A 12,581-nucleotide genomic window follows, 5' to 3' on the forward strand; every position below is an offset into this window, starting at 1 on the left:
CCAGCTGCCACCTGGGACGTTCCCTACCTTTTCCCCCAAGCACCAATTCTATCCCGACATAGGCATGATCTGAAAATGGATTACAGCCTATGGCAACATCTCGAATCTGGAAGGATCTAGAAGTAAGAAAATAATCTATTCAAGATGCCGTCCGAAATCGGTGTGAATAACATGTAAAAAATTCTTTGTCTGGATTAACTTCCCGCCAAGGGTCCACCAATTGATATTCTTGTATAATGGTTCCCATTATTGTTTTTGTATTTGGTTTTAATTGCCTTTTATTTTTATTTGAAGTATCTTTCCTCAAATCCTGTATATAGTTAAAGTCCCCACCAAATACCACCTGTCCGGGGGATCCTATCAAAAAATCATTAATCTGGGTCAGGGGTATAATATCATCTGTAACAGGACCATAGTAATTTATAAAATTTAACGTTTTCCCCTGTAACTTAGCTATTACCCATAGCCATCTCCCATGTACATCCCTATGGATTTGTTTAAATTCCCAAGGAAGTTTACTAGAAAAATAAATTGCTACCCCTCTAACAGCAGAACCCGACGATGCAAAAAAAACTTTTGAAAAAATCTTAGGTATAAAAAGATTTGGAGAATTCGATTTCAAATGCGTCTCCTGTAAAAACAAAACTTGGGGATTTAAGGAGGATAGCCATCTAATTAGAGCGCCATATTTCCTTCTATTTAATTTCCCATTAGTATTGACTGATAGGATCTTACATTTACTGGTTTACATATTTAACCCTTTTATATGTATTTCTTAGCCTTTCCGAACCTTCTGCTCGTGTTCTTTTTCCTGCTTTAACACCCTTTCCATCCCCAAAAAGAAGAAACCCACCCCTTTGAATGTGGAAAAACCCTACAACCCATGCTCTCCACATTCCGCCCCTCCCATCTGATTTCCTGGGTGTCATGAAATTACACCCTAGGTAGATCCGCTGACCCCTAGTCCCCCCCCAGGAAAAAAAGAGAAAGAGAGAAGAAAAAAAAAGAAAAAAAGGGGGGGAGAGAAAAGGAGGGATAAGGGAAAAGGTCGATCTCTGCGTATAACAGGAGCTGAACGCAAGACATCGATAGACTCCCCCCTCCCTCCCTCCCCCTTTCCTCCTCCCCCTCAACTGGTACGGTTAGACCTAGTAAAACCCATAGCAATAATAACATCAAGTACTCTTAATTACGATTGTCAGTTATCTATCAAGAGGAATTTACATTCTCTGACCAGCCCAATTTATATCTTTCAACTTACACATTTAGGGAGAACATCCTAAATATTTGTCATTGCTACTATTAATTTCTCTATTTATTCCAATAATTCAAGCGCTGGCCCCATCTGAGATATCCTTTAACAGAGACTGAGCCTCCTCAAGATCTGAAAACATAAAAAACTTTCCTTTAACTAAGACTCTAAGTTTGGACTGCTGAGCAATCGATGCTTGCGCGCCATGAGCTTTAAACAAATGCAAGAGTTTAACAAATTATTTTCTCCTACGCACAGCGACAGCAGTCATGTCAGGAAATATGCAACACGTATTAGTCTCGTTCACAGGAAACTGTCTCTGCTGGATTGCTCTTGTCAAGATTCTCTCCTTGACGCGAAAGTCAGCAAAAGTCAACAAGTTAGTTCTTGGTACTGTGGAGCTAGGGAAAGGCTGTGCGGGGACACGGTGAGCTCTTGTGATGGTAAGGTTGCCCTCAAATTCAGGCAAAACACTCTGCTTAATAAATGAGTTCACCCACTGTAGAGGTTGGGAGCCTTCTATTCCTTCAGGTACCCCAACAATTCGAAGATTGGATCTACGAGAATGATTTTCAAGTTCCTCCAATTTGTTCTCTAAATTGTTTTTCTTTTTCGTCGCCTCTTTTGCCGCTCCCATGGCCATATTAATTTGCTCTTCCAACATGGAGATTCTAGCCTCTGCCTCCTGTAGTCTTTTAGGGAAGCTGGTCATTGCTTCCTCAATTTTGCCCAATCTTAAATGAAGAGCAGCAGTTTCCACTTGCTGCGCCTTTTTCATTTCACGTATCTCTTCCAAAATTAGATTCAACATGTCTCTAATATTTAGCTGGTAAATCTCTGTTGACTCTATATTCTGGCTAGAGTTGTTTTGTGAGTCGTCTGTGCCGATACTCGGACTTCCCAACTTGGGATCTATCTGCACTGCTGTAGCTTCTGGCATAGCATGTCCTTTAGGTCCGACTTGAGGCTGAGAATGGGATAGCAGCTGAAGCTGGGGCTGGAGCCATGAGGGCATCGTATTCCCAGAGATTTCAATTGTATTCCTTCTAGCTGCTGAATCTGTTGAGTCTTGCAAAGGATCTGACCTAGAGATCTTCTTCGCTACTGCATTCGAGGAGGTTGATGACATGCCACATGCTGCCAAAATTTGTGCTTGAATTAACTCCAAATGCTGCTGCTGGACTCATAAGTGATCTATTTCAGGATTTTGTAGCATTGCTACCTGGTCCTCAAGAGCTTCTGATCCTGTCTCCTGCAGTGAGGCTTTAGGCGATCTTATAACTAAGCCTGAGTTTAAGGTCGGTGAGGAGGGTTGGGGGTATAAAGGTTGTAAAGGCTGTGGGATAGTTCTCTTTATGAACAGCGGAAACTCTTTAATTTCTTTTACCGTTTTATTTAGGTCATCTGGTTGTGAACAAATAAATACAGCAGCGGCTTCCGATTGTTCTAATATGTCAATTGACTGGTTATTTGACTGGTCAGCCGCCAACACCGCTGTTTCAGGCTGCCGCTCACTTTGCGGAGAGAGAATGGTAAGCTAGGGCTCTTCCTCTGAGCTCCCAAGGGTGCTGTCGAGGCTGGGGGAAATGGAATTATTTTGTTTTTCTTTGTCCTTTGCAGCCCGAAGTGCAGCTTTTTTAGCTAGGGCCTGGCGTGTTTTTGTCTTAAGGCGAGCCGCAACATCTGCTTTGCTAGATTTCCTAGCAGGATTTCCTTCCTTCTGGGGCTTACCCATTTTTCCCCCTTTCTTCACTTTCAATATTTTTGTGAATTTCTGTCCCAATACAGCTCTCCCTTAATCTCCCTTAGCCCTTTTTTTTTCACATAACTTCAGTTTTCCTGTTTTTTTCCTTTCAAATGAGGCTTAGACAAATATCTCCATGATTTAACGTCTTTCCTAGACAACCTGTTTCTGTCCAACTCCTCCTACCCTCCTCCTCATCTCCTCACCTCCTCGTTTCCATTTTTTTCCCCTTCCCCTTTAGGCTTTTGGCAGCGTCGCTTCGTTTTGAAATTGCGCTTTGTGGCTGTCAAGCGACCTCCCAGCAGCTGCTGTCACAAGAGCGGGTCCCAGGGGGAGGGGGAGAGCCTCAGGAAGCGCTGCAGCTCCGAGCCGATTTCACCATCGAAAAGGGCATGAGAGAAGATTTCTTTGCCGTAGATTCTCCGTTGGTATTTGCCTCACAGTCCCTTCCTCACACGAAACCGGACTTTGTGCACCTCGCGCACCACATACCAGAAGCAGAACGCCAGCATTCCCCCATGGAAGCAGCTCTCTGAGGCTCAGAAACCAGCCACCGCCATTGCCGGGGGGGGGCAGAGTCACGGATCACCCGTGACTACACGGAGGCGTGGAGCTCCGTAGCCAAACCCATCGCCAGCACCAGAAATAGAAAGTGGAATACACATATATAGACATATTTTACCCGTTTAGTAACATATTGGTGTAACTTTATTTTCACAGCACACTTGTCAAAAACAACAGCTTAAAAAATAACCTCCTGCATTGGTACTTGCGAATAGCACATGACTACCAAGTAAAGACATTTTATTGGTTTCTGATGAAGAACCACCAGTGAAGAAGAAAAGCATAGCTTGGAAGAAGCAACTTAAAATTGCACAGAGAAAAAAAAGGGGGGGAATCCGTAGCCTCCAGACCTCCAGCCACTACTCCTGGTGACAAAGTTCCAGCTGAAGAGGAGAGGAGATGCAGTTAAGTGTCACCAGACCAAAAGCATTTTGGTACCTTCTGCATGGACTGTAACACCATTGTAAAAGCAGCGGAGTAGTCTGTGGATGTAATTCTGCAGAATGTAAAAAAACATTCTTGTTAATATTTTCCTTTTTTATTGCAGCAATTCAACCACTGTGAAAAAATATAAACAAAGAAACATGTATCAGGATTTCACTTTGAACATTAGGCAACCAAAACAAGATACAATGATGAAGTGGTGAAGAGACTTCTTATAATGCAACTTAAGGCTGCTGGTATTATAGTTACTCCATTTTGTTTTTATCAGTAGTAACATGATGTAGTCCTGTGATGTTTTATAAATTCCTTTCCTGCAGTTAAAAAGAGTCTTTCATTTCCAACAACTTGCTGTAGACAATACCCCTTATAGGCCGAACAATGTCTCAGTAACACATAATTCATAAATATGTTGACACAATACCACATTTTGTTATTCTAAATTGTACTTAGAACTTCGGTTCTAAAAATAATGATATGAAATGTGATTTTTATAAAGCGCAAACTGTCACTACTGAAGGAGTCTCCTGGCGCTATACGGATAAAAACAAACTTTGCAGTCGAGAATGGAGACCTAGATGAGGGCTTGACAAATTTCATCTGCTGCTCCAAAGATCCAGGTCTTTAGGGCCTTCCTAAAATGCATTTCAGGTTCTATAGATCTCAAAATATTTTGCATTAGATTACAGGTTTTTGCACCAAACACGGTGGCCGATTTCCCTCCCCGTGTTTTGAGTTTGAAACCCGGCAGTTTGAGGAGATTTGCTGACGAAGATCTAAGTAGTCTTGTTGTGGTATATGGTGTAAATCTTGTTGAAAGATATACTGGCCCCAGTCGGCGAATAGCTCTAAAGGTGGTAACAAGAAGCTTGAATAAATTATCTTGTGTAGCGGAAGCCAGTGAAAAAATTTCAGGGCTGCTGAGGCGGAACCCCTACGAGGAAGTTTCAAAACCAATCTGGCTGCTGTGTGCTGCACTACCTGTAGCACTACCTGTAGCCTCTTCAGGGTTGATTTAGTAACCCCTGCCAGGCGGCTGTTACAATAGTCTAGGCGCGAAAGTATCAGCGCCACCGCAACTGTTTTTCTGGCTGAAAAGGGATAAGATAAAAAAAAATTCAAGGTTTTAATTAAGCCAAAGCAGGTCCCAGCCACCCTAAGTGCATGGGGTTTAAAGGAGATGGAGAAGTCGAACAACACTCCCAGATTTTTTGCCACTTGGGGGGCTGCTACATCCTCAGGCCACCAGGCCTTAGGTTGAAAGGGATTGTCTTTTCCTATCAGCATGATTTCTGTCTTGTCTGTATTACATTGGAGGTGTTTTTTTATCATCCATTTGATGATCTCCGTAAGGCAGAATTTAAAATTTTCTTCTGCGTACGTAGAATTTTTATCAAGGGGAATGATCAGCTGTGTATCGTCAGCATAAGATGTTATCTCAATCCCATGTGATGAAATAAGGGAGATAAGCGGAGCCATGTATATATTGACTAGAAGAGGACTGAGTGAGGAGCCCTGTGGGACTCCTGCAGTAATCGTGCATTCTGAAGACAGGAAGCGGCCAAGAGAGACCACTTGCCTCCATTTGGTCAGGAAAGACTTGATGCAGGACAGTGCAGTGTCAGAAATGCTGCAAGATTTTAGTCTGGCCAAGAGTATGTTGTGAGAGATGATATCAAAGGCGGCAGACAAATCAAGCAGGATCAGCACTGAACTTGATATGAGCTTAATAACCTTTTAGGTAGTCTTGATTTGAATGTCACTTCTATGTCATTGCACTCTCTTCATCCTCTTTACATGTTAAATATATTGTGTAGTTTGTAGAGCTTATAAACTCCTTTGTGAAATATGATTGCTATAATTATGAAACTTCTTTTTTTTTTTTTAAATGGAAATTTGTCCAGCTACAAATTTTGTAATTTCAGTTTCTAATTTAGTACCATCCACTCTGCATTGCTGTAGCATGACTATGACATATTTTCCTTACCTTTGTAGTAACAACTTAGACCTAAGTTCTGATCTACAGTTTGGACGGGTCAAATCTTGAAGGGCGTTTTTGGTTAAATTTTCAAAGACCACAGTTTTACAATCTGGTAACATCATGCGAAGGAAGCGTTCCGAATTGATGTTAGAGCTAGAGGTGAATTCACAATGTTCACAGTTATAGTTCCCTTTATAAGTTGAACCAAATAATTAATTGATATTCACATCATCTTCCTCTAATAGTCCTAGCATTACCATTAAATATTCTTGAGCATCCTCCTGAACATTGTTTACAATACACTTCCCATCCGGTACACCACTCTACCTTTTAGACCTTTCTGCAGCTCTGTTGGTGGTAACTTGTTGGATTCATACAGACTATAGCCAGGTGGATGTATACTTTGGATAAGAACTGACTCATAAACATTTAAACATTGTAGTGGTTCTGGAATGTAAACCAGTACTAACTTGTTAAGCAAAGCTCTAATAGGCATTTTATTATCCTCTAATTTATTGTAACAGCACTTACATATATTGGTGTGTGGACACGTCAAAGCATTCCTCTAAAATAAGTACACACTGAACATTTGCCAGTTATCATTATTTTCCTTTTTACTTTTTAAATACAAGTCAACAGTCTGTTTTTGAATCATAGTGAGTGTGTTAACAACATATGCAAATATACTCTGTTTTTTCATAGCACGTCGTGGATACATTTTGTAATCTCTTCTTCAAAACTATCAACTATAATACCTGTGTCTGGTTCTGCAACTCCACCTGTTATTAACTCTTCATTTTCCATAGAGTCCTGGTCTGGACAAAAGAAATGAATCTGCACGTCATCACAAACCTTTTCTACCTCTGCCACAATACCATGCAAAAGTGCTCTATTAATTTCTCCCCAAAAAAGCAGGAGTTTAGTAAAGCCTCCTAACTAAAGTTCACATTGTTGAGCGGTGTACAGCTTACATCCTGAAATGATGGACTGTGCCTTGGCACAATTTCTTTGATAAACAAGCAAGTGACTCCAAATTTATATGCTTTCTAACCTTGAAAGGATCCAATCCTAAAGTACTTGTTTTGTGTTTTAAACTTCTCTTTGGAAAGATATGTAGAAATGTTCTTAATAAATTAATGGATTTCTGTTGAATACTACAAACACTACCACAATTCCAATTGTATACGTGGCCTGACTACGTCTTTCCTATACCTCTTCTGTAAATACTTGTTTTAGATTTCTAGATATCATCAATTTTTCGCTATAGGAGTGCCATTCTTCATTTCATGAAGTTGCCCTCTTCCATCAATAGCATGAATTAATGTGTTATCATGGAGATAGCTTCCTTCATTAAAGATAGACTCTGTAGTAGAAGTTCCACTGATAGAATATTGATGCTAAAAAAATTGATGTAAAAAATATCGAAAAAATATATAGAATGAAAAAATATCGACTCCCTATACTTGAACAGGTAAGTACAAAAATGTTGAATCAAAAATATCAAAGTTAAAAATAAAGATGTCAAAAATATTGATTTAAAATTAAAAAATAAAATAAAATAACACATATTAAATATATAAAATATTAATATTATCTTTAACAAAATACATTGAATGTAATATACATTTTAACTAAATATAAAAATAAACTTAATTTAATATAAACACGCAAACCTAATAATTTATACATATACATATATGTACTTTGAAATAATTTATTGACTATTACCTTTATTTAATTTTTAAACTTTTACATTATAAAAATAAAATATAAACATACATCAATAATTTAAAATAAAAAACATTCTATAATTAATTAAAACATTAAACTATTAAAACAAAATTAAAACGTACATTTCGCAATACAATAAATACAACAGTACGGAAAATGTTGGATAGCAAAATAATGAAATTTAAAATTCCAACTCCAATAAGTACAATAGTAAGGAAAGTGTTGGATAGCGGGGTAACAATTACTATTCCCACTCCAAAGAGTGCAGCCGTAGGGAAATTGTAGGATATGGGAGCGGTAAAATTTACTATTCCCACTCCAGTGAGTGCAAAAGAAGGGTAAATGTTCTATAGTGGAAGAATTAAATTTACTATTCCAACTCCAGTGAGTGCAACAGTAGGGAAAATGTTGGATAGCGGAGGGGTAAAAATTACTATTCCCACTCCAGTGACTGCATCAGTAGGAAAAGTGCTGGATAGAGGAGGGGTAACATTACTATTCCCACTAACATAATGGATAATGAATTTAAAAAATATTACTAGTAAAAAAAGATAATAAACATTCATTGAGTACACATTCTTTAACACTATAATATCCACATAACACACCTAAAATTAATTACACAATTACCATAATTAATTCATTTGGCGTTTTGGAGCTGAGGGGGAGCGTCGCAGCCATTGAGCCTGTACCAGCAACCAGCACTGCACTGCCCGTCCCCCAGCAGAAGAGGCCCGGTAGCTACAGTGGTGATGGCACTGGGTGTGGCTTGTGGGCGTGAGCGGTGCGGCATGACATGCGGGCCACGATTCACAGACTGCGTCAAGGCAGAGTGGGGCTGAGCAGTGGGGGGGGCCGCTCTTCCTCCTTGTTTTGACCTGCCTACCTGCCCACCCGCCCACCTGCTCATCTGGTCATCTGCACATCTGCTCATCGACTCATCTGCTACCCAGTGGTGCCAGAGATGCCTGGAGGTAGCTGGAGGCATGGACGTTGCTGTGGGCGCAGTTGTGGGTGCAGGTGTGGCGACAAAGCTGCAACCTACTGACCACAGGCTCAGCGGACCAGCGTGCCTGACATTATCAAGGCTCAAAAAAGCTGAGTCTGTGCAACCCGACGCCCCGGAGAAAACCTGCTGTCACCCCTTGCCCCTCTCCCCTTGCCCAGCCACTTCTGCTGCCTTCCGGACCACACTAGATTCTCCCTGTAAATTCCACCTACAGTTGTCAGGGGGCTAGCTAGCTGCAGCAAGGCAGTAAGGAGAGGAGGGCTGGTGTGGGGGGGCAGACTGAAAGCATTGAAACACAAAAATGAAACAACCTAAAGCGAGGACTGTGATCCTGTCAACCCCCCCCCCCCCTACAAGGCCCACAAAGCCACAAAGCCACAAGGCCATAAGGCTACATGACTACATGACCACAGGAACAGCACGCACTGTACGCACTGGATCCATCTCTCCTGATCCCAGTGGCTTGTACAAAAGCGAGCCAGTTCACGCAAAACCCTTGTCCACACAGTCAATATCCAAATATCCAACTTCCTAGCACCAACGTAACCAACTCAATCCAGTCCAGACCCAGCCTAGCCTAGCTCCAACCCTGACCCACCGAGGAGACAAGGATAACAAAGACAGAGAGGCAAGGGTACGCAAAAGCAGGCAAGGTCCTCCAAGGAAATCAAGGAAACTGTGGGAAACTGCGCATTAGTCAACTCAATCGGCAACATAGGGGAAAGGAAAAGAAACTGGAAAAAAGGGAAAAAAGACAAACAATGCTGCGACCGTCTGGCAAGGACCAGTTAAGGAAAAGCGTGGAATAAGTGAGAAGGGACATTGATAACAGCTACAACAACAACCACAACAATGAGATCGGGGAAGGCAAGGCAGCAGGTGGTATCGAACCCTAATAAGAAAACAAGTAGGGCAACAAATAAGGCATTCTCTATGGAAAGCGAAGAAGACCTGGTGAAGATGAAGAAGTAGGAGGAGGAAATCTCCCTGATCTCATCACTCTTCACCAGCCCGCAGGCACAACCAACTACCAAAGCAAGCGATAAAATCACTCTGACCAAATCAATCCATCAACCACAAATTTACACTAAATTCTCCTTCATAAAAGATGCCGGGCCGGTTTCATGCCTGAGCGATAAGGAAAGCAACCTTCCTACCTCTCCAACCAATGAAAACATACCAAATAGTGCAACAGCAGTCAAAGGTGGAATGCAAGTGAAGAAAATGAGAAGATCAATGGGAACAAGGAACTCTGACAAACAAGCAATGTCATATGGAAGCCACCAGAGCTGATCACGCTAAAAAACATAAATAAACCTAATGGGAGGGAGAAAGACAGAAGAGGACAGGCCATAAGCTATGCAGAGGCAATGGAAGAGGAAGGAAATGAAAGTACCAACATAATTAATTACTAATGAATTAATTTCAATTAATTATTAACTAATTAACAATTCATTAATACAAAATAAATTCCTTCACACCATTTACACCTATAAACACCACAACACACCTATAAAATTAATTACACAATTACGATTATTAATTACTAATTAATTAATTTGAATGACTTAACAAGTCATTATTAAATAATTAGTAATACATTAATGTACATATTTAACACTATAACATCACAACTAAACAAATATTAAAAAAAAAAAATTATTCAATGCATTTTATATAATTAAATTACTTCCCACCCAATTCCCCTATAAACCCACTACGGAACTAAAAACACAAATTTCAAATAAAAAGAAATTAATAACTACTAAAAATAATTAATACATTTTAAATAATAAAATTACCCACCCTATTCCCCTATAACCCACAACCCACAAAAGAACTAATAAGGCAAAATTCAAATAAAATAAAAAAATAATAACTTCTAACATTTTAACACATATAATTAAAATACAAAAAATTCTTGTACAAAAAACAAACATCACACACATATAAAATATATACTAAAATACATAACATTAATAAAAATCTATATTTTTAACAACAATGGTCCCCATTACGATGGCGGGTCGGACTTTGTCCGCCTGCCACCGTAACGCAAAATGGGACCGACCATCAGAGGTGCGTTGGTCCCGGGAGGCCAATTAGGATACGCCCACCACACTGGTGGGCACATTCTGGCCTTTTACATTGCGGCGGGCGGTACTGTAAGCAGCACCCGCCGCAATGTAAATTAGGCATGTTGTGCATTGCCATGCACAACGTGACAGGCACCGTGCGGTGCCTGCCACCTTGTGTACGGCAATGTAGGGGGCTACCATAGGTACCCCCCAAGTGCAACCCTAACCCCCCACCCCCCAGGGGCCAGTAAAAGGCCCCCAAAGCAATTTCCACTGGCCTTTCCAGAAAGGCCCTGAAAAATGCTCATCATAATATGGATGGCAGTGCCTGCTCGGCATCGCCACCATATTGAGTCAGACATCCCCACGGCAGGCAATCATAACGATTGTCTGCCGGCGGTAAAGCGGCGGATGGTGTCTCCGTCTGCCGCAGTTCCCCCGCTATGCCAATATGGTGGGGGGTAAATCAGGTACACAGTGGCGATCCACCCGCCATCATAATAGGCCCCTATATTTTTTCAAACGATATTAAACACTTTGATATTTTTTAAATCGATATTGCTTACCTAAAATCAATATTTTTGACCACGAGAACTTGTCTGTTTATATTCCTGACCCATGATATTCTTGCCACAATATTTGTGCAACTTGATATTCTGTCTCTGCACCCTAGTGGAAGAATGTATACATTCACCACTAAAAGCAGTGCAAAAGTTACTTGTATTCACTAATCTTTTCTTCCTGTTTTGTCTCCTCATGTACAACACCTTTTTGTCAAGAGGCCTCATTCTATTTATAATCAAAATCAAAAGCTTCATCCTCAAAGTAAAGGCCTTATCAACTACTCCCTAAATTCATTCTTTTTTGTTTTAGTGCCTCTCTACTTTAATTCTTCATATTTATCAATAGCTTTAAAAACCACTCTACTGCGAAACATCCTGGCTCTGAACCGCTTCTGTCTCCTGGTTAAGGTGTGTTCATCTTTGTTACATACTTTCCTGTTCTTGTAATATATATTTTGCCCACTCTTATTCTTTCTCATAGTTGGCTTTTCATTTTTGGTATTTTGTAATCTTTGCAGGTGTCCACATATGTTTTTGAGAAATTACTTTGTCCTCTTAACAGTAGCTCTTTTTTCTTTCACCACTTTTCAGCATTTTGCCCCTTTTGTGTCTCAGTTCCGCATAGATACTGTAGTTGCTTCTGTTGCTTTTTCCTCCGAGCTTTTGTAGGCATTCTAACTGTCTGTATTTATGTGGATATTGTTCTGTAAAAGAAATAAGTATATTTTCATTTTTTCTCTAGATAATGTATCAACTATTTTACTACTGACTTACACATAATACAAAAACAGTTTTTATGTTATGTTGCATTTTTAAATCTACAGATGAACACCTAAAGCAAAACACAAAACGTTATTTATTAGTTACCTTTAACAATATAGCACCCTCTCCTACAACACAGCTGCACCGTATCTCAGTTCTCACTTATACAAGGTAAAAGACCAGTTTATCCGTTCTGTATTAAATTTTAAAATGAACATCAACGAAAGTTTAGAAGTACATACAGTGTTGCAATACTGTAAATCCGAAAACACAACATAAGAGCTATTTGTGTGCCTCTCTGCCACTGTGTCACTGGTGGATTTAGTATCTCAGTACTTTTCTACTTAGATGCATCAGATTTAAATTTTGGGAAACGGTGTATATAAAAGTGCATGGATAGAGCTTGACAGGTTTCATATATAATTCACCAGATCATTCTAAAAGACTACATTTTCC

The sequence above is a fragment of the Triturus cristatus genome, chromosome 6, assembly GCF_964204655.1.
Source record: "Triturus cristatus chromosome 6, aTriCri1.1, whole genome shotgun sequence".
Classification (NCBI taxonomy): domain Eukaryota; kingdom Metazoa; phylum Chordata; class Amphibia; order Caudata; family Salamandridae; genus Triturus; species Triturus cristatus.